The sequence below is a fragment of the Lepidochelys kempii genome, chromosome 12 (assembly GCF_965140285.1).
Source record: "Lepidochelys kempii isolate rLepKem1 chromosome 12, rLepKem1.hap1, whole genome shotgun sequence".
Lineage (NCBI taxonomy): Eukaryota > Metazoa > Chordata > Testudines > Cheloniidae > Lepidochelys > Lepidochelys kempii.
In genome coordinates this window covers 38,722,532-38,740,792 of record NC_136391.1, presented here as the reverse complement: position 1 = coordinate 38,740,792, position 18,261 = coordinate 38,722,532, and the positions used below count along the sequence as shown (strand labels likewise).

At 46.8% G+C, this 18,261-nt stretch overlaps 1 protein-coding gene across 1 annotated transcript in view; it reads right to left on the bottom strand.

Moving 5' to 3' along the window:
- The window catches only part of ZNF469 (zinc finger protein 469), a 411,666-nt gene that overhangs the window by 352,438 nt on the left and 40,967 nt on the right, over positions 1-18,261 (bottom strand). The window contains exon 4 of the mRNA XM_078848136.1: positions 11,798-11,841. The gene's annotated coding sequence lies outside the window, so the exon portion shown is untranslated. The remainder of the gene's footprint in view (positions 1-11,797; positions 11,842-18,261) is intronic.

Sequence of the window (18,261 nt, the reverse complement as noted above, 5' to 3'; positions counted from 1 at the left end):
TATGCCACAGATTGCACTGCCCTCTGGAGCAGGCTAGAATTGAGACAGCACAAAACCACATCTGGTCATCCTCCCCTGGCTGCATCACTCAGAATCAGGTCCTTAATATTAGAAGGTAAGTTACAGATCAGATAGGAAAAGACTTCATCATAATATCCGGGAGCCCACAACAAAATATCATTAATCTGGAGTTAAGGGGGTGGGAATGGTGGGGTGGGGGGAGGCATGGGAAGCAATCAGTTAAGAAAAAAATTAAAGAATGTGATAGTTCCCTCCCCCAGATGCTAGAGTTTCTCCAAATTCAAAGTTAAGTTTCTATCGGAGGAGTCCCTGTACACACAGGACAAAGCAGAGTTGAATCAAAGACTGCTCTATACAATACAATAACATTTTTACTGTGGGTTGCATGCCTGACATCCCAAGGCACCATATGAAACAAGCAAGGCCTAGTACAAGAGTGTAGATGTCATGTATAGTGCATGAAACCTCAAGGATAAGCCCAACAGCACATTTATGAAGAAATACATTATGTTGCTGCTGCTCTGCACATTAAAGGGACAACGGGAGCCTTGTGAAAGACATTCTGTTTTGAACACAGTAGAGTCAGGACCTCAGATCTGAATGTCAAGTCTCTGGGCCTGAACCTGTCAACAGTTTTGGTTCTAGGACAGAGCCAAAACCATAAAAAAGGGCTAGACTTTATCAAATTCAGCCAGAAATCTCAAGAGAAGAGCTGAGCCCTCGATATTTCCATCATTCAAGCTGGTAGAAAAGGGAGGTGCCATTTAAGAACAGCCATACTGGGTCAGACCAAAGGTCCATCTAGCCCAGTGTCCTTTCTTCTGACAGTGGCCAATGCCAGGTGCCCCAGAGGGAATGAAAAGAACAGATCATCCTCAAATGATCCATCCCGTCACTCATTCCCAGCTTCTGGCAAAAGTCTTGCAAAAATTTATGAACTAAGACGGCTGTCAGATCTAGTCTCCAGCCTACCGCTGTTCCGGACCCCTGACATGACCAAACAGCACAGAGTCCAATCCAACTCTCATTGAAGTCAATGGAAAGACTTGGATCAGGCCCTTAGTCTGTAGTTGAGGACCACTCCTGCTGATATACTGTACCTTTCACCTTCTGAGTTTCTCTTCCCTTGTTCTCTATTGCTAAGGTTACCAGGTATGTAGGCAACTTCTTTAGTTCTTACATGACCATCTGCTCATCGAGTTTATCTCTCACCTGAAGATGTGATTCTCTGGTGTGTGATGTTACTGTATATCCATTTCCCGAGCAAACACCTCTGATACAAGGCATCCACATCATGGGACATAATGACCTGATAAGCTCCTATGATAAGCTTCCAACCCTGTAGTCTTCCCTTGGACCAAGTGCCTACTGAAGCCAAGATAGGACCCATAATAAAGAAAGTTGTGCTTTCCATGGAAGTGTCTACAGCTGAATCAACTCAAAAGAAAACGTCTTTCAAATTCTCCATGAAGCATCAGCAGCTTTCCTTTATTTTTTAAAACAGTAAAAGACACACCAGGTCACATGTAGGTTTGAAACCACTGACCTTTTAAAAAGAGCTACTGGTGGTTTAGACCAGCAACCCATCTGCCCAACACAACACCCCAGCGCTCCACTCTCTGCACGGCCTCCCTCCCACTAAATATCTAGTCAAATTCAAAGTCCTCACCTTCGAAGACTTTTATGAGACTGGCCCTAGTAAGCTACAGGCCACTCTGCTGTCCTCAATTATGACCTCCCAAGATATCTGTATTCCACATGGACTGCATTCAAGAATGAGGCTCATGTGTGCACGAGATGGGGTTTTCTCAGCAACTGGCCCAGAAATTTGAAACTCGTGTCTAGAAGAGATCAGGATGCATGCAGATCTCAGCAATGCTGAAAGGAAATGTAAAACCCATTTCCTCCATCCATCCTGCCCACAGCGACACCTACAAAGGAATCAAAAAGTAGGGCTGGGCGAAAGTTTCTGCCGAAATTGTTTTTTTGATGAAAAACTGGGGTTTTAGTAGAGTGAAATTCTTCTTGAAAAGCATCCACTTTCTGTGGAACATGTCAGGTTTTTGTTAAAAAAAAGTAAATGCTTGAAATCCCAAAATTTTCAATTTTCAGGCAAAAAACCAAAATAGTTTTATTTTCTATGCCGCCACAGTGGCTCATGAGAGCTATAGGTCAGTTGTCCCCATTCTTTTCTATGGGCTCCCCAGCCTAACTAGATCTCCCATGATGCACCATTAACAGGTTCTCCCAAGCTGCACAGCTTCCCTTCACCAATATGGGAGACCATGGTGCATTATGAGAGAGGTAGCCCAGCCACAGAACAGAACGGGAGCAGGAAGCATCCAAACAATAAGTCCTATAACATACAGTAGTTGCATTACTGAATTGAAATATTTTACTTTTTGATTTTTTACTAAGTCAAAATTTTCCAACCACTCTAGAAAAGAGCGAAGTATATCTTGTGCACACACCTATATGCAATAGTGTAACACCATAGGACCTGCCAGACAGCTCCCATTTTTCATCAATAAAAAGACTGACACAGTTCACCCTCTCCCAAGGAAGGCCATACTTATGACTCGTAAAATGAACTGGCCTCGTTCTGCAGCTGGAACGCAGCCCTCTGCTACAAAACTGCTTAGTATGGTTTCTTCACGTATCCACACTGCACGTCAACTGCAGATGCACAGAGGTGCCTTTCCCCACCTCGCTCCACTTTCTGGGCAACAAGCAGTTTAATCTCTTATCAGTTGTAAAATCCTTTACGATCAGCAGCTGTTAAGAACATTTCCGCCTCAGCTGAATCCTGTTCCTTTTCTGACAAACTCCAGAAGAGAGAAAGAACAGTTTCTCCCATGCGTCCTGGGCTTCTCAGGATCCATTACGTAGAAAAATAACAGCCTAGATTCTCTGGTCCATCCAAGCTGTGATCATCAGTATTGTAACCAAGTGTAGATGTTGACGTAGTGTAGACATAGCGTAGATAGGGGTGGGGAGTTTAGACACACTTTATAATTTTGTCCTTCCCATGCTACCTTGGTCTATCTTAACCCTGCCCCAAATACAATCAATTCCTTCATGTGAGTGGCACCCCTAAAAGTAATTAATACAAGCAGGGACTCATATCAGAACCAGCGTCCCACTGGAGTCATATTATCTTCATCAAGGAGATTATACTGTCTTGCTAAAAAAGAGGCAACCTTTATAACCTTACCTACTACATTTGAAATGAACTTCTTAACCAAACTGGTGAGCCAATCAGAGGGCACCGAACAGGTTGCTTTTCTAATGCATTCAAGACACTGAGTGTCAGTTATTGCCCTTACATTTAACACATCTGCAAGGAGTCATCTTAAATCTTTACTGCAATAAAGTTATAAACAGGCTTATTTTGTTATTGCCTTTGTTACACTGTGTTCCTCGGACTGTGAATGTCTACATCAATGATTTGGGCATGTGCAGGGAATACAGGATGCAGAGCCTAGAACCTCACACCGAAAAACGTTTTAAAATGCAGATGACAGCTCTTCTTCAATCCTATATGCACAGCTCAATTTAGGACGTGCAATTCCTATGGAGAAACCTTTCATGGCACATTAACGGTGTCAAGTCTGCCTTTGGAGAAGCAACAAAAATCACGACTGCCAAGATTCCTACTTCCCCAGCAAAAAGTGGTCCAGTGGAAACCAGCTGTGACACCCCTTGTGAAAACGCTCTACATGAATGCTGGAGGGCCCTATGGAAACTGGATTGCGCTATTCTGGTATTCGCAGTATACATTTTTCCAGGAGTAAAGCCCATTTTCACGGGGTAATAAATCAGCTATAATAAAAAGTAATTCTCAGCACAAATCTCTGCCCAATAGTAAATTTTCAAAACATTTTTTTTAAAAATATCCATGTTTCTATAATGCCTTCACCGACACACACACAGACAGACATTTCCTCCGGTTGCATCTCTGAAGTTTTGTTTTGCACCTGTCTAGTTGTCCAGACCAAGCCTCTCCTGATCTGAAATGAATTTTTGCAGGCTTTCTATCTACGACGGAAACCTGAATATTTTCTTATAAAAAGAAAGGGGCAAATCACCAGTATTTATGTCCAAATTTAATCAAAACAGCTACAATATAAATGGAATAAAATCAGTTCCCATGAATGTGTCATGCCTGAATTTTAATGTGCAATCAATACCTCTTCAACATAGCACTCCCCAAAGAGACCGAACAGAAAAACCCCCAAGAGTGTGTTCAATAACAACAGCTCATGAATGAATCAAGAGCAGGGCAGAGAACTAATAACACACTCAGACCCAACAGCCTGGACTGAAAACTACAAGAATATGGAGAAATAGACCAACAGGCCTTGCTGGGGCAGCTGTTATCATGCTGTTAAACCTTGCACAGTATTTACATACCAGAGATAGGTGTGCTCTGTACAGCCATTAATTGAAATTTTCTATCCAGTTGGGTCAAAGCCTTTAGGAGGAGATTTGTTTCAAAAGCACCTAAGAGAATTAGGAGCACAAGTGTCACTGAAAGTCAATGGAAATTGTGCTCCTAACTCTCAGAGGCTTTTGGAAACCTCACCTTTAGCAACAAATATTGAACTCCCTATGCACGCAGGAATCCAATTCTCCTTTCCTTCTGCCTGCATGGAGAATGCAAGAACCTGTCACTCTATTCCAGCACAGGTCAGTATTTCATTTTTACACGAGCTTTCTAATGTAGTGATCTTTTGAGTGCTGCGAGACAATTAGTGCCTCACATTTAGTCTGGTCTCATTCCAAGAAGCAGACAGAGCTGCCCATGTCTCTCTCCTCTGGAGTGGGAATCTTTCGTGTTGCATTTATTTTAAGGCACGATTTTAAAGCATCTCTCTCTTAAAAAGGAAATTGTTACACGTTTCATTGAGACATTTAGGTCCTGACGTCCAGTCCTGCACATTACATGCTCGACCTTGCTGCCTCCTCCACCCAAATTTTGCAGGCCTAAGAGGTTTGGGTAAGAATTCCAACTTCAGGGTGTTTATCCCAGTGGAACTGAATCTTTTGTCCACTCCTGATACGTGCTATCCTCTGCACATGATTAGATCCTCTGATAGAGGAGCATATGCACTCCAATCCTTAAGCATGCACAAGGGTTGTAATGGGCAGATCAGAAGTTTGTACAGAAATCAGCCAGCCACTTCCCTAGTAGTGAGGGAATTGCAGGAGGATGATGATGGGTAATAGATCAGGGCAGAGCAAAGGTAGCCAAAGCATAGTAAATGGAGGAAGGCAGCTAATAATAGGATCTCCAAGGGCTGCACAAACATTAATGAACCCTGACAGCACCTTTGTGATTGAGGCAAATATTAACCAGGTTTTACAGCTTGGGAAAACTGAGGCAGAGAGATTAGGAGACTTGCCCAAGGTCACACAGCAAATCAGTCGCTGGACAGGAGACAAAATCCAATATTCTTGACTCGCTGACCCTCGCTCTGATCACAAAATCACGCAGCCCTTAGGTCAGTTGTGAAAGCAGTTTATATATATATATATATATATATATATATATATATATATTCCACTGTAGAGTTACCTAAAATGCAGAGGAGAGATGGTATCATTAGGACAGGTGAAGAGAAGGCAAGGATTGATGGCAACAGTCCAGCCCAGCTACAATAAGGGGAAAGATCCCATCCCAGGTTTCAGTTTCTCTTATTTTTGGCCAGCACCTACCATCCATAGACCATGTAAAATGCCCCTTCCCCATGCAACACTGCAGCACAAGCCCAGACTCCCCTTCCATTGCCCATGATACAAGGATGAAGGGCTCTTTGCACTAAGCAATTTGGTTATGTTCCAATGTGTAACAAATAGGTTAAGATACAGCAGCAGCCAGTGACAGGACGTGTGAAACGCCATGTGGCAGAGAGAGGAATGTAGACCAGAAATGAAGGGAGCAGAGGCAGCTGTAATGCTCTCAGGCTTCACCAGGGCCAGCCAATGCCATAGAGAACCCAGCCAGCTGGGCAGGTGTTTGCTAAGAATAGTTTTCCTGTCTAGGTTTGCATGTGAGCAATAAAACCCGTAAAGCAAGAGTTCTAATTAGCAGCATTAAAAAAAAAAAAAAAAAGGATTTGCCATTCAACCTCCACCACTTGAAGGTGGGTGATAACAGCACATCTGCTGAAGGCACGAGGCTGCAAAATGCAAACAACAAGTGCCTTACAAGTGAGATAGATATAATAGATAGCTGCAGGGGCGGGGGGGGGGGGAATCACTTTTGCAATCCCCAGGCAGAGTGCATCTGAGATTATCAATGAGAGGAAGAGTAGGTCCCTGGAGACGATCAACGTATCCGTATGGAGAACGGTACTGATACGCCTCCTTGGAAAACAGAGAGGCAGCTAATGCACCACTCACCCGCCATCTGGGTGTAATTTTTGAGTGGTGAAAGGAAATTTTGAAATATAATACAAAGGAGAAGGATCTGAACTGGTGAGTTTCTCTTCTGGAAAGGTCAATCTGCAGGGATATGTATTTGGAACACCTCCCCAAAATTAGCAAGGGTCAGAATGATGGTTCCAGCATTACCTTCTGGAGCAACTGGCAGAGGGCTTCCTATAGTTTCTTCCAAGTGAAATCCACCCCTGTGCAGATTCAGGGCCTACACTCCAATGCAGTCCCATTTAAGTCATTAAAATAGGGCTTACGTGGTGAACAGGTCTTGTGCTGGCCTCTGCATAGGGGTAAATTGAATCCTCTGTTAATTACAGCCCTCTTCAATGTCCTCAGATTTAGAAGAGATGCATGAAGTCTCCATCCATAAAGAGAAAAAGAACCTGGGTTGAGATCCTGAAAAGATATTTATGAGGCAAACTCCTATTGAAGTCAATGGGCGTTGGGTTCTCTGGTGTCTCCTTGTGCTCTGGATCTCAGAGAGCTAGCAGATTCTTTCCTCTGATTTGCACTTCAAATTGCTGCTTGGACGAGACAGGCTTCACAGTCTTTCATCTTGTTTTTCCCTGATAGGAGAAAATGAGGCCACTGTGCTTAGCAATGTCACCCAAACTAACATCTACTTTTTTTTTCAGTTTAGTTTCATTTTTAGGCATTAACTTCCTTTTTCAAGGCAGCAGACATTGTTAAAAAGCTATTCATCATCATCATCGGTGATCCCTTGATTCAAGGATGATCTCTACCATGGATTTACATATGGGTCCTGAGATGACTGAGGAGTCCAATACTAGAACCACAGATCCAACTGCAGTCGGTACAGACATTTCCTGGTGGGCCAGCTGGGAGAAAGTTCTTTCTTTTTCCTTCCTTTTCTTTCTCTCTTTTCAGCTTCAAGGGCAAGGTGCTTCTCCTTGAAGCGGGACACTGCCTGATGGAGGATGTGGCACCATTGGGGTCAGTTGGAGGCTTGCTCCTCCCAACTTGTGATGTCCACATCAGTTTTCTTGAGATACGCTTTCTGTTTATCTTTGTAGCATTTCCTCTGACAACCATGGGATCTCTGACCATAGGTGAGCTGAGAGTAGAGGGCTTGTTTTAGGAGGCGAGAGTCTGGCATCTGCACGTGATGTCCAGCCCAGCGCTTTTGGTGCAGGAGGATCATTGCTTCAATGCTGGTGACATTGGCTTCAGTGAGGACGCTGATGTTAGTGCAGCGATGTTCTGACTTGGTGTGAGCGATCTTCCGGAGGCATCGCTGGTGGTAGCTCTCCAGACTCTTGAAGTGCTGTCAATAGGTCACCCAGGTTTCGCATCCATAGAGGAGTGTAGGAACAAAAACTGTCTTGTAGATCTGGATCTTGGTGTCCTGCTGTAGGTCACGGTCTGTGCAAACACATCAGAGCAATTTCCCGAAGGAAGCACTTGAGCATTGGATGCCATGCTGGATCTCACTGTCGATTTTTTCCCCATCCCTGTTCTCCATCTATTTAGTGGTCATTTTGGTCCTCACTAAAGATTGCCTCCCCAGGGAAGCTGACATTCAGTACAGAATGGATGGGGGTGCTTTTTAATCTTCGATGCCTCCGCTAGAAGTCTAGAGTCCTCAGGGCATCCATTACTGATCTTCAGCATGCTGATGACTGTGCCATCCTCATGCACACGGGAGAATGACCTTCAGTCCACACTGGACATTTTTGCACAAGCTTATTGAAGCCTCAAACTCTCACTCAATACTGAGAAAACTGAAGTGCTCCATCAGCCTGATACAGGCCTGGCACATGACCTGCCACAAGTCACCATCAAGAGACAGACTTTGGACACAGTCAAGCACTTTTGCTACCTGAGTAACCAACTTTCTAAAAAGCTATTATCATAGAATCATAGAATATCAGGGTTGGAAGGGACCCCAGAAGGTCATCTAGTCCAACCCCCTGCTCGAAGCAGGACCAATTCCCAGTTAAATCATCATTATTCTGATCCTTTAACAGACCAATTCTGACCTCATGTACGCTGGTATACATGAGAAGTAGCGCCCCTGAAGTCAAAGGAAGTGTAAACTAGTGTAAAACCACTGCAGGATCAGATTCAGCCCGCCAACAAGTTTTGCCATGAAATGCTTCATCCTTGTTCCCATTGCGGCCCCTAAGCTAGTAGTTAAAATGCTTGGAGACTGACGCCTTCCAAACTGAATTCTGGGAAACCTCAAACAAATAGCATTTGCAGTCCACTATCGAGGTTCATGTGTCTATTAGCAAATCGCTGGATATCTTTAAATGAAACAATAGGCTCTTCAGCCCAGCTCAGCTGGGTAGAATGTTTCCAACACAGGAAATACATGGTAACATATTTATCTCTGGTATTCAAACATCTCGATTGCAAGGGAAAAGGCTCACAGATTTGTGAGCTGGCGGTGACGACAGAACCACTGCAACTGCCCAACAGATAAGAACAATATTGGAAGAATTTTGTCTTTTCCATGTAAAAAAAAGCAACAAGAAAAAACAACCACCATGACTCTCGCCCCAGGGCGGAACAAGTAATGGCAGTCTGGGTTGTGTTTCCTACATCAGCAAGCTGATTGGGTAACTCAAGTAACTGGCTCCATTGTTTCATGCCACGGTGTAAAATCTGCTGGTGGAAAAGGGCTTGGCTTGATTGTTGAAATGTGGGGCTGATTTAGGGACTTACCTGTGCAAGGTCAAAGGTGAAATTCAGCCCAGGGCTCATACAAGAAAAATAATGCAATGCAACATGTAAGCGCGACACTAAATGCGAAGGCTGAAGTTCACCCCTCTGTACGGGGCCAACAGCCAGTCTACACATCAGCTAAGTTCCTTTTAAGCCCAATTTTGAGGATTTAAGTGGGGCCTAGTGGTGTCGTTCCTTTGCACGGGTGAATTTCACTCTAAATGAGGTGTAGCTGGTGCAAAGAACCTGATGCAGGTCCTCTGCCCTGGGATTAATTTCATCCATAAAACAGACACTCATGGGCTGGAGGAACCGATCTCTGGGCCTGAGCACGCAAATTCCCACTGACTCCTCTGCAAGGAAGGAGGAAAGACATCTTAAAAGGTTCAGCCCAAGCTTGTGAACCTTCTCAGGTTTATCCACGCTGGGTCCATAATGGGTGGCATACAGCCAGTGGTGAGCTGGAGCCAGTTCATAGAATATCAGGGTTGGAAGAGACCTCAGGAGGTCATCTAGTCCAACCCCTGCTCAAAGCAGGACCAATCCCCAATTTTTGCCCCAGTTTCCTAAATGGCCCCCTCAAGGATTGAACTCACAACCCTGGGTTTAGCAGGCCAATGCTCAAACCACTGAGCTATCCCTCCCCCCAATAGAACTGGTTGTTAAATTTAGAAGCCCTTTTAGAACCAGTTGTTCCGCGAGGGACAACTGGTTCTAAAAGGGCTTCTAAATTTAACCAGCCAAAAGTGGTGCCTTAGGTGCTGACTCCATGGGTGCTCCAGCCAAGCACCCAAGGGGAAAATTTGATGGGTGCAGAGCACCCACCGGCAGCTCCCCACCCCACCCCCGGCCCCAGCTCACCTCACTTCAGCTCCACCTCCGACTCCTCCCGTGAACACGCCGCCCCGCTCTGCTTCTCCGCCCCCCCAGGCTTCCCGCGAATCAGCTGTTCGTGCAGGAAGCCGGGGCAGGCTGAGAAGCAGGCCGCGGCTTCCCACTCAGGCCCAGGGAGGCAGAGCGGAGGTGAGGTTGGGCGGGGGGGGGCGGGTGTGAGGAGGGCCACCCACGCTGCAACAGGTAACCCGGGGGGTGGGGTTGGGGGGTGCGCGTGCAGGGGAACTGCTCCCCGCCCCAGCTCACCTCTGCCACCCTCAGCCTGAGTGGGAAGCCGCGGCTTGCTTCTCAGCCCTCCCTGGCTTCCCGCCAAACAGCTGATTTGCTGGAAGCTGGCCGGGGGGGGGGGGGGGGGGGCGTGGAGAAGCAGAGCAGGGTGGTGGGTTCAGGGGAGGAGGTGGAGCGGAGGTGAGCTAGGACCGGGCGCGGGGCGGGGAGCTGCTGGTGGATGCTCTGCACCCACCAAATTTTCCCCATGGGTGCTCCAGCCCCGGAGCACCCAGGGAGTCGGCGCCTAAGGTGCCACTTTTGATGTGATCAGTGGAGGGAGCAGCCGCTCCCCCTGGTCCCCCCCCAGCTACTTTCCCCCGCCCCTAGGAGCCAGAGGGACCTGCCGGCTGCTTCCTGGGAGCGGTCCCAGGTAAGCACCACCGGGACTCCCCACCTCGCCCCCCAGCAGGTCCCTCTGGCTCTTAGGGGTGGGGTGGGCACCCACTACGGTGGCCCACGAGACCCTCTTGCCCGGTTCTGGGGGCAGTCAGGGGACAGGGGAGGGAGGTGCATGGGGCAGGGGTCCTGGGGGGTCGTCAAGGAACGCAGGGGGGTTGGATGGGGCAGAGTCCCGGGGGGTGGGCAACGACCCCGTCATGGGGTGAGGAGGGAACCCGTTGTTAAGATCTTGGCAGCTCATCATTGCATATAGCCTGGTACAAGCCATTTCTTGTACACTTTGGCTGGAGGGCACATGGACCTAGCAAGAGGAATTAAAGTCAGGGCAGGCTCCTTTCTTATCCCGGGCTCCGTGCTAGTTCTACAATGTAAAAGCACCAGCAGCTGCACGATGTGTCACAGGATCAGCCATAAAAGAATTAACCAGCATCAACAAAAAGCCTGTCCAAAAAAGGGTGAATTCCTCCTCGCCCTGGAAGAGGGGGAGCTAGCACAAAGCACGACCTATGCACGGTCAGCTCCACACTCCAATCACAAGTGGAGAAGAACAGAAGTCGGGAACAGATGTGAAACGAACACACCGTTACTTATGGCTCTCGAGCTCAGTTCAAAGGCAGCAGCTTGTACCTGAGGTGGGACGGATTTGTACGAAAGGCAAATACCTGTCAGCTTGCTGCTAAGCAGCCAAGGAAACAGTGGAAAGAAAAAGGTACACATTCAAATAAAACTCAATGCCCAGAAAATAGGAGAGGTCAAATGGCACCATTGCACCGGATTTCATTTCATTTTGGACTTTTTGCAAGGGAAGGAACCGAATGCCAGTGTCACCAGATTTTCCCTACGGTACATTTTACGGTTGGAACCAGAAAGGCCTAAGCCCCTTTGCAGCCAGCTGCTGGTGCTGCCATATTAGCAGATGCTGATAAACTGGGCTTTTAATTGTCATGGACACCGCTGGAAGCCTAGACAAGCTCAGGGCAAAGGTAAGAAAATGGAACAAACAAACAAGAAGGGGAAAAAGGTCTTTGTGGTCAAAGAATAAAATTCAGTCAGGAAAAATGTCAGATTTTGGTGTTCAGCTCACCAGGCTTCACATCTGTCCTTGAACCATGAGAGACAGCCAAATACCTTTTGAATAAGAAAAATAATAAGAAAAATGTGATATATAAATACTGTTGATGCAGGACAGTAGCACAAGATATCCTATCACACTCATTGGGACAAGAGGTTCATTAATCATGTTGCACTCTTCTATGCACAGTATCTTATCTCCGTATTGCTCTCTGTGCTCTCTTTATAGGACATCTGAGAGCAACAATAACACCAGTGAAATATGGTTTAATATTATTTACTGATGTTGCTTTTTTCACAAAGTTTACATATGGGAATCACTCTGCCCAGAATGCAGCCCCCTTGCGGGGGGCGGGGTGTGTGTGGCTGTATCAGCCAGTCGAAAACATCAAGCATGCCTCATTAAAGGTTAAGATAGGAAGTGAAGGATTTTAGAACACCCAGCGACAGCATGGGGAATTTACGCAGGTAAAATATATGACACAAGTAAGAATTAAGGCAGAACACTAGACCTGAAGCCCCTTCTCGTGTGAAAAAATATTATGGAATATTAGGTGACCTGGTTAGGGATTTCAGTTTTCCCCCACACAGGAAAGAGATTTTCTGTTTATTTTCCTGGTTTATGGATCAGCATTAAAATAGATTCCCTAATCATCAGTTATCATGTTGATTTATATTTTTACAGAGCTTCCTGGCACTGATTTCAATTCTCTGATATGGTAAATATAGGGTGTATTTATTCCTAGAAGGGAACAGGCTGCAAAATGAAAGACGTACAAACAGAGGCACGAATAAGCACAAATTGCTATTTCCAATCAAACAGCCAGCAGCACTGCTGGATCAGTATTGGGTCTGATCCAAGGAAGAGGTCAGCTGACACAGACTAATTAGTCACACAGTCACTGATTATTATGTACAGACAGAAACAAAGTGGGGACATTGAGCCTGATACAATGTCCTGATACAAGGGCTTTATTTGTAGTACACCAAACAGCTGACTGTGTTGTACTCCATTTTCCTGCCAGATATTAGTATAAGCTGATTTAATACCACACGGGAATTGTTGCATGCTGAGGGGCTTAACTCTGTGCTTCAACCGAAGATCAGCATAACGTTTGGCAGACTCTGGGGATTTAAGCCTACTCTGCAGAGTCATCCTGTTGTCACGTGCTTGAACCCGACTTGAAGGTACACTGGAATTTCTGCTGAGTAATATTAATAGAGGAATTCAGTGGGCTCCAACCAGGACATAAGAATGGGTTTCTTAGGGCCTGGGATAGAAGTGTAGGGAAAACTCTAGCAACAGTCACACAATTAAAATGAATCCAAAGCAAAAGCTAGACTATAATGTAACTATGCTTGGTACATATACATACATCTTGGTGAGCAGCCTGTTGCACAGGTTATTTGTATTACACCGTACATTGTAAAGGCCTCAACTGAGATCGAGGTCCCATTGTGCAAGGCGCTGCACAAGTACGTACCAAGAGACAGTCCCTGCTATGGAGAGCTGAGAATCTAAACAGATAATACAGAGCAAGGGTGGGAAGGGGAAGGAGAAAAAAGGGTGAGGTGGTTGGGCCAAGGTCACACAGCCAGTCATTGGCAAGTCCAGTGCCATAACCAGCTTCAAAAACAAAAGAGGAATCGAGAGGAGCAGCCCCACCTCCCTGGGTGAAGAGAGAACTTGTAACAAACATGACCAGGTCTTGACATACTCCTCCCACCAGGGGGCAGCAGTGACATACACACGAACCAAGCCAATCCCATGCATCACGGCAATATTGAAAACAGGCTCATCCGAAACGTTAAGTCGGAGAGCACATGAATGTCATTTGACAGCACGGTTCACAATTGCTGCGGTTAGGGTGGGTGATCTGGTATATTTAAATAATGCAGAACGGGGACTTGGTGGAAAAGGAAACATCAACATTCATGAAGTAATGACCTTCAAGTCTGCACCTCTCATGAGTTATGAGCCCGTCGCTACCCCTCCCCACACTCCCTCGCTGTTGCATAAACTTAAGCAATGATTTATTTCCATCCAGTGTGGAAACAAAAGGATGTTTTACATATTTATACCATAAGATAGATTGATATTTAAGCTGATCAAAGACGGCGGCAGATCTGGAGGTGATTAGGCGGAGTGTTTTCTTAACTGAGGTCACGCTGCACATTCTGCGGGTGAGCTTGCAGGTCTGCTGTGCATATGTTAACGTGCAGTGAAGGTGAGCAGATACAGGGAGCAAACTGAGTGTCATGGCTTTCAGAACGCAGCCATGTTTCGAGGAAAACAGAACCAGATTCTCTATTTCAGGCCTCAGAAATTGCTACCTTGGTCTGAGTGATAAATTTAGCAACATTACAAATATATATATATGTAAATATAAAAAGAAGACAACTTGGCTTTTTCTTGTCCTTTTGGAGTCCAACCCTTTTTGTCTGTAATGGCGGCAGCATGGGGATGCTACGCAATAAGATCTAAGATGGATTTTCCCAGTGTAATGTGTTTTAACAATGGGGGGGAAATTTGCTAATTTTGAAAATCAATTATCAGGCCTGGTCTACACTGTGGGGAGCGGGGCGGAATCGATCTAAGTTACGCAACTTCAGTAACGTAACTGAAGTCAACGTACTTAGATTTACTTACCATGGTGTCTTCACAGTGGTAAGTCAACGGCTGACGCTCTCCCGTCGACTCCGCCTATGCCTCTTGCCCTGGTGGAGTACCGGAGTTGACGGGAGAGCACTCGGCGGTCAATTTATCGCGTGTAGACTAGACACGATAAATTGACCCCCCGCTGGATCGATCGCTACCCACCAATCCGGCAGGTAGTATAGACATACCCTCAGAAGCATTCATAGTGACTTCCCTTTTTTAGCCAGTTCTGCTTCTGGGATTATGCTAGGATACAAATTCTACAGTGCATCAACCCTTTTGAGTCTGGACTCTTGGGAGCTGAATTTTCAAAATAGTGCCAGTTGCCTTCAGCAGGAGATGCAGATGCTCAGGTCTTGTTAAAAGCAAACCCTAGCTGATCGCAGGCTGGCCTCAAAGAAGCGGTTTCCTCCGTGGTATATAGTGCTATGCACTTATTGGCATTATCGGGCGGGAGCTCCTGTGACAACGTATAAATCATAAAGTAATAAGATTTGGATGTTACACCTTCACCTGAATCCTATTACAGTGGCTGTTGCTGGGCAAAGATACAAGATCAGATGAACTGTTTGTCGACTCAAGTTTGGCAAATCCGAAACCTTTCCCACCCACGCACAGGTTACGTGCCTCCAGCAGAACACACGCAAGAAGAATATCATAGCAGTTGTCCACGTGGGAAACTCGGAGCAGCACCGCTGTAGAGAGCTGTCAGTGGTACAGTCTTTGCCAGTAAAAATAAATGTCATCACCAGAAACATCCCTCCTGCTTTGCATTACTGTCCAATCTCTTTGAAAAAGCAGCTTCCCATTCTCCCTGCCTGCTCTGTGGACCATCACCTTCCAAACAGTCTGATCTGCCAGGCTGAAAACGTAACCAGTGTCTCTCCCTCCCCTCAAACGCCATCAGCTGAGACTGATTCCCCCCCCCCCCCCGATTTTACACCCACTTTCACATCCTTTGCACTAGTGTAAATGACTGCACAAAGTGCAGGTCAATGGGGAGTCAGGCCCAGGGAGTTTAGCTAACACAGATCCAGTCTGAAAAGAGAAAGCAGAATGGCTCGCTGGTTTCATTCACAGCACTCCCTGTCCAACATCTGGTTCCCTGTTTGGCCTGTTTACAGGACGTGACAGGAAAGGGATGATGATAAGCTGCGAACAAACCGCTGGGCCTGGGACAGTTTTTTGATGCCATGTTGAAATTAAAATAAAACAGCCCTATGATCTTCCCCCCTTCCCCTTCACAATTTCTGCTTGATGGAACGGATTATCTTCCCCACACACACACCCTCTCTTTGCACCTCAGACCTGCCAGCAGAGGCAGTTCCTCCAGCCTGTGGTTGTCTGCGTGGGGCATGTTACACTCTCCAAGCCACAACACCCAGGCAAGCACATTTATAATCAGACCCATGTGTACGGTGCATAGGACAGGGGAGACTCTTCCTCTGCCAGGCTGCAGTGTTTATCGCCGACGCCTTGACTTCAGTGGGTGTGATGACAACACACACAGAGCTCTCAAAGGCTTGTTTATCCATCTGTCTTTGGCAGGATATTAACACCAACAGCCACCAGCTACTGACTCTAAAGAACAAACCAAATGGACACTGCAGCAAGGCATGGAGAGGATGGTGGAAAACTTGCTAGGCACCAGGTGGGTAAAAAGCAGGTCTGAATCCATACTCTGGGCCCAATTTGTGGTGCAGAATCTGGTACAGAAACAAAGGAGAGGCAGCTTGCGCTTCCCTTATCGTCATGAGGCCAACCCTGCAGCTGTGCCTTACAGAAGCTGGAACATAGGGACGCTCAGGCTATGTCTGCTCCAACTCCTGCACCAGGAACTCTGCCAGGGTTATCCCATGGGAGCCCTGTGTGGCTTCTTTGCAACCCCTTTGCACCAACGTAGCTGGTGAGAAGTAGTCACAGGGCATTCAGGAATTCGGCCTGCCGGGTGTTGTCTTCATACAAGGGACCAGGTCACATCATTAAGCTCTTGTCCCCCTGCAACCTATGCAGGTGATGAGCTGGGATGGCTCTGTTGCAATTGGTTTGAGAGACAGCTGCAGGAATGGGCAAGGTACAGGCCCCAGGAACTAGCTACATCCAGCTGGGAGATGTCTGGAGGTTGCAAAACTTCATCAGTCAGGTTGTGGTTTTGCAAAAAAAGAGCAAACTCAGCAACGGCTCTGATCCAGGCTCCATTTTATCCAGCGTTCAGGAAGGATCAGATAAAAGACTCCAGTGGGGGGCCGTCTCTGCACAGGATCAGAGACAGATTTCCAAGAGAGACAGATCTAGGAGGGAATGGGAGGGGAAGGAAAGGCTCTGCTGTGTGCTGGGGTGGCAGGGAGAAGCAGGGAGATCTTCAATGCACAGCAAAGATTTCTAACTAGCATACGCAGTGCTTTGCCATTTATTATTTCCTAAGTGCTGCCAGGGAGCCTGGTTCTGTGCAGACCCATTGAAATAGCAGGTCTCTGCCCACAATTGTTTACAATCTAATGGCCCAAGGACAGTGTAAAAAGAACCAGGGAGCTTCCCCTAGTTTCTTGCACCCGCATGCCACAAGCTGACTCCTCTCTGCTAATGCCTCCAGGGGTGCTAGCTGCTTATAAGCAGATAGGGAGAGGGCAGGATGAGGGTGGAGTCGTGACCCCAACACCTCCTTCCCAATCAGTGAAGCTGGCCTGCAACAAAGGGGAGTGAACACTGCGGCTTCTCCAATGAAGATGCTTCTCCAGCATGCATGTCTCTGTCTGCAACAACCAGAATTCCTCCTCGGGTCGCCCACTGCCCTCCTCTTCAGAGACACTCTGGCCGCCAGAGCCCTAAGTTTAGCTACAAGGAACAGCAACGGGGGCAATGGAAGGTGGGGAGGGATAGGAGGACAAAAGCTCCTGGGATACCCTCATTGTTATATTTCAGAGTAGCAGCTGTGTTAGTCTGTATTCGCAAAAAGAAAAGGAGGACTTGTGGCACCTTAGAGACTAACAAATGTATTTGAGCGTAAGCTTTCGTGAGGTACAGCTCACTTTATCCCAAGAGTTATTCTCAGCGTATTTTCAGGCTGGTTGGAGACAGGATGTCCCCTGAGAAAATTTATGCTCATGAGCTTTCTGAGCAGATGTCTCCTTTAAGAAATCTAAGTGAATATAGCGCTGGTGAACAAGGCTGTATTGACAGCCTGGGATACTTTCTGAGGAGCCAGCAGATACAACCCGGGCAAATGCAGGGCCCATTTCCCTACATACAACCCTGGACCTGCATCCCCACACGGAATCTAATCATCCCCCAGTCTGGGGAAATGGAATCTTATCCAAACTCTGTCACTCCAGCCCGTCTCTAGCCCGGGGTGGGGGGGAAAGAAACCCACTAAGGATGAATGAAAAGTTCAGCCTCCAACGTTCAGATGTTCCTTGGCCAGTTTGCTGAGGCTTTCAACAAAGATCCCAAATAGTGCTAATAGTTCCGGCTGGGTTTTGTGAAATGGACACTTGCCCTGTACGAACTAGGCTGAGGCCAGCAGACTAATTTCACATAAACCAGAAAACAGACCTCTCCAGGATCTAACACTGTGTTTATAAATGCACCCAGCACCATACCACAAAGCAGGGGTGGCCAAACATACTGACCCTCCAATCCGCATGCGACAATCTTCAGATGTTCGAGAGCCAATGCATGCCTGAAGCCCTGAGACCCCCCGCATCCCCACTGGGGAGAAGCCCTGAGACCCCACCACGCTGCTGCAAGTCAGAGGTCCTGAGCTCCCAACCCAGTCTGGTAGGTGGGGGGGGCATGTTGGGGGCTCAACGAGCCACACT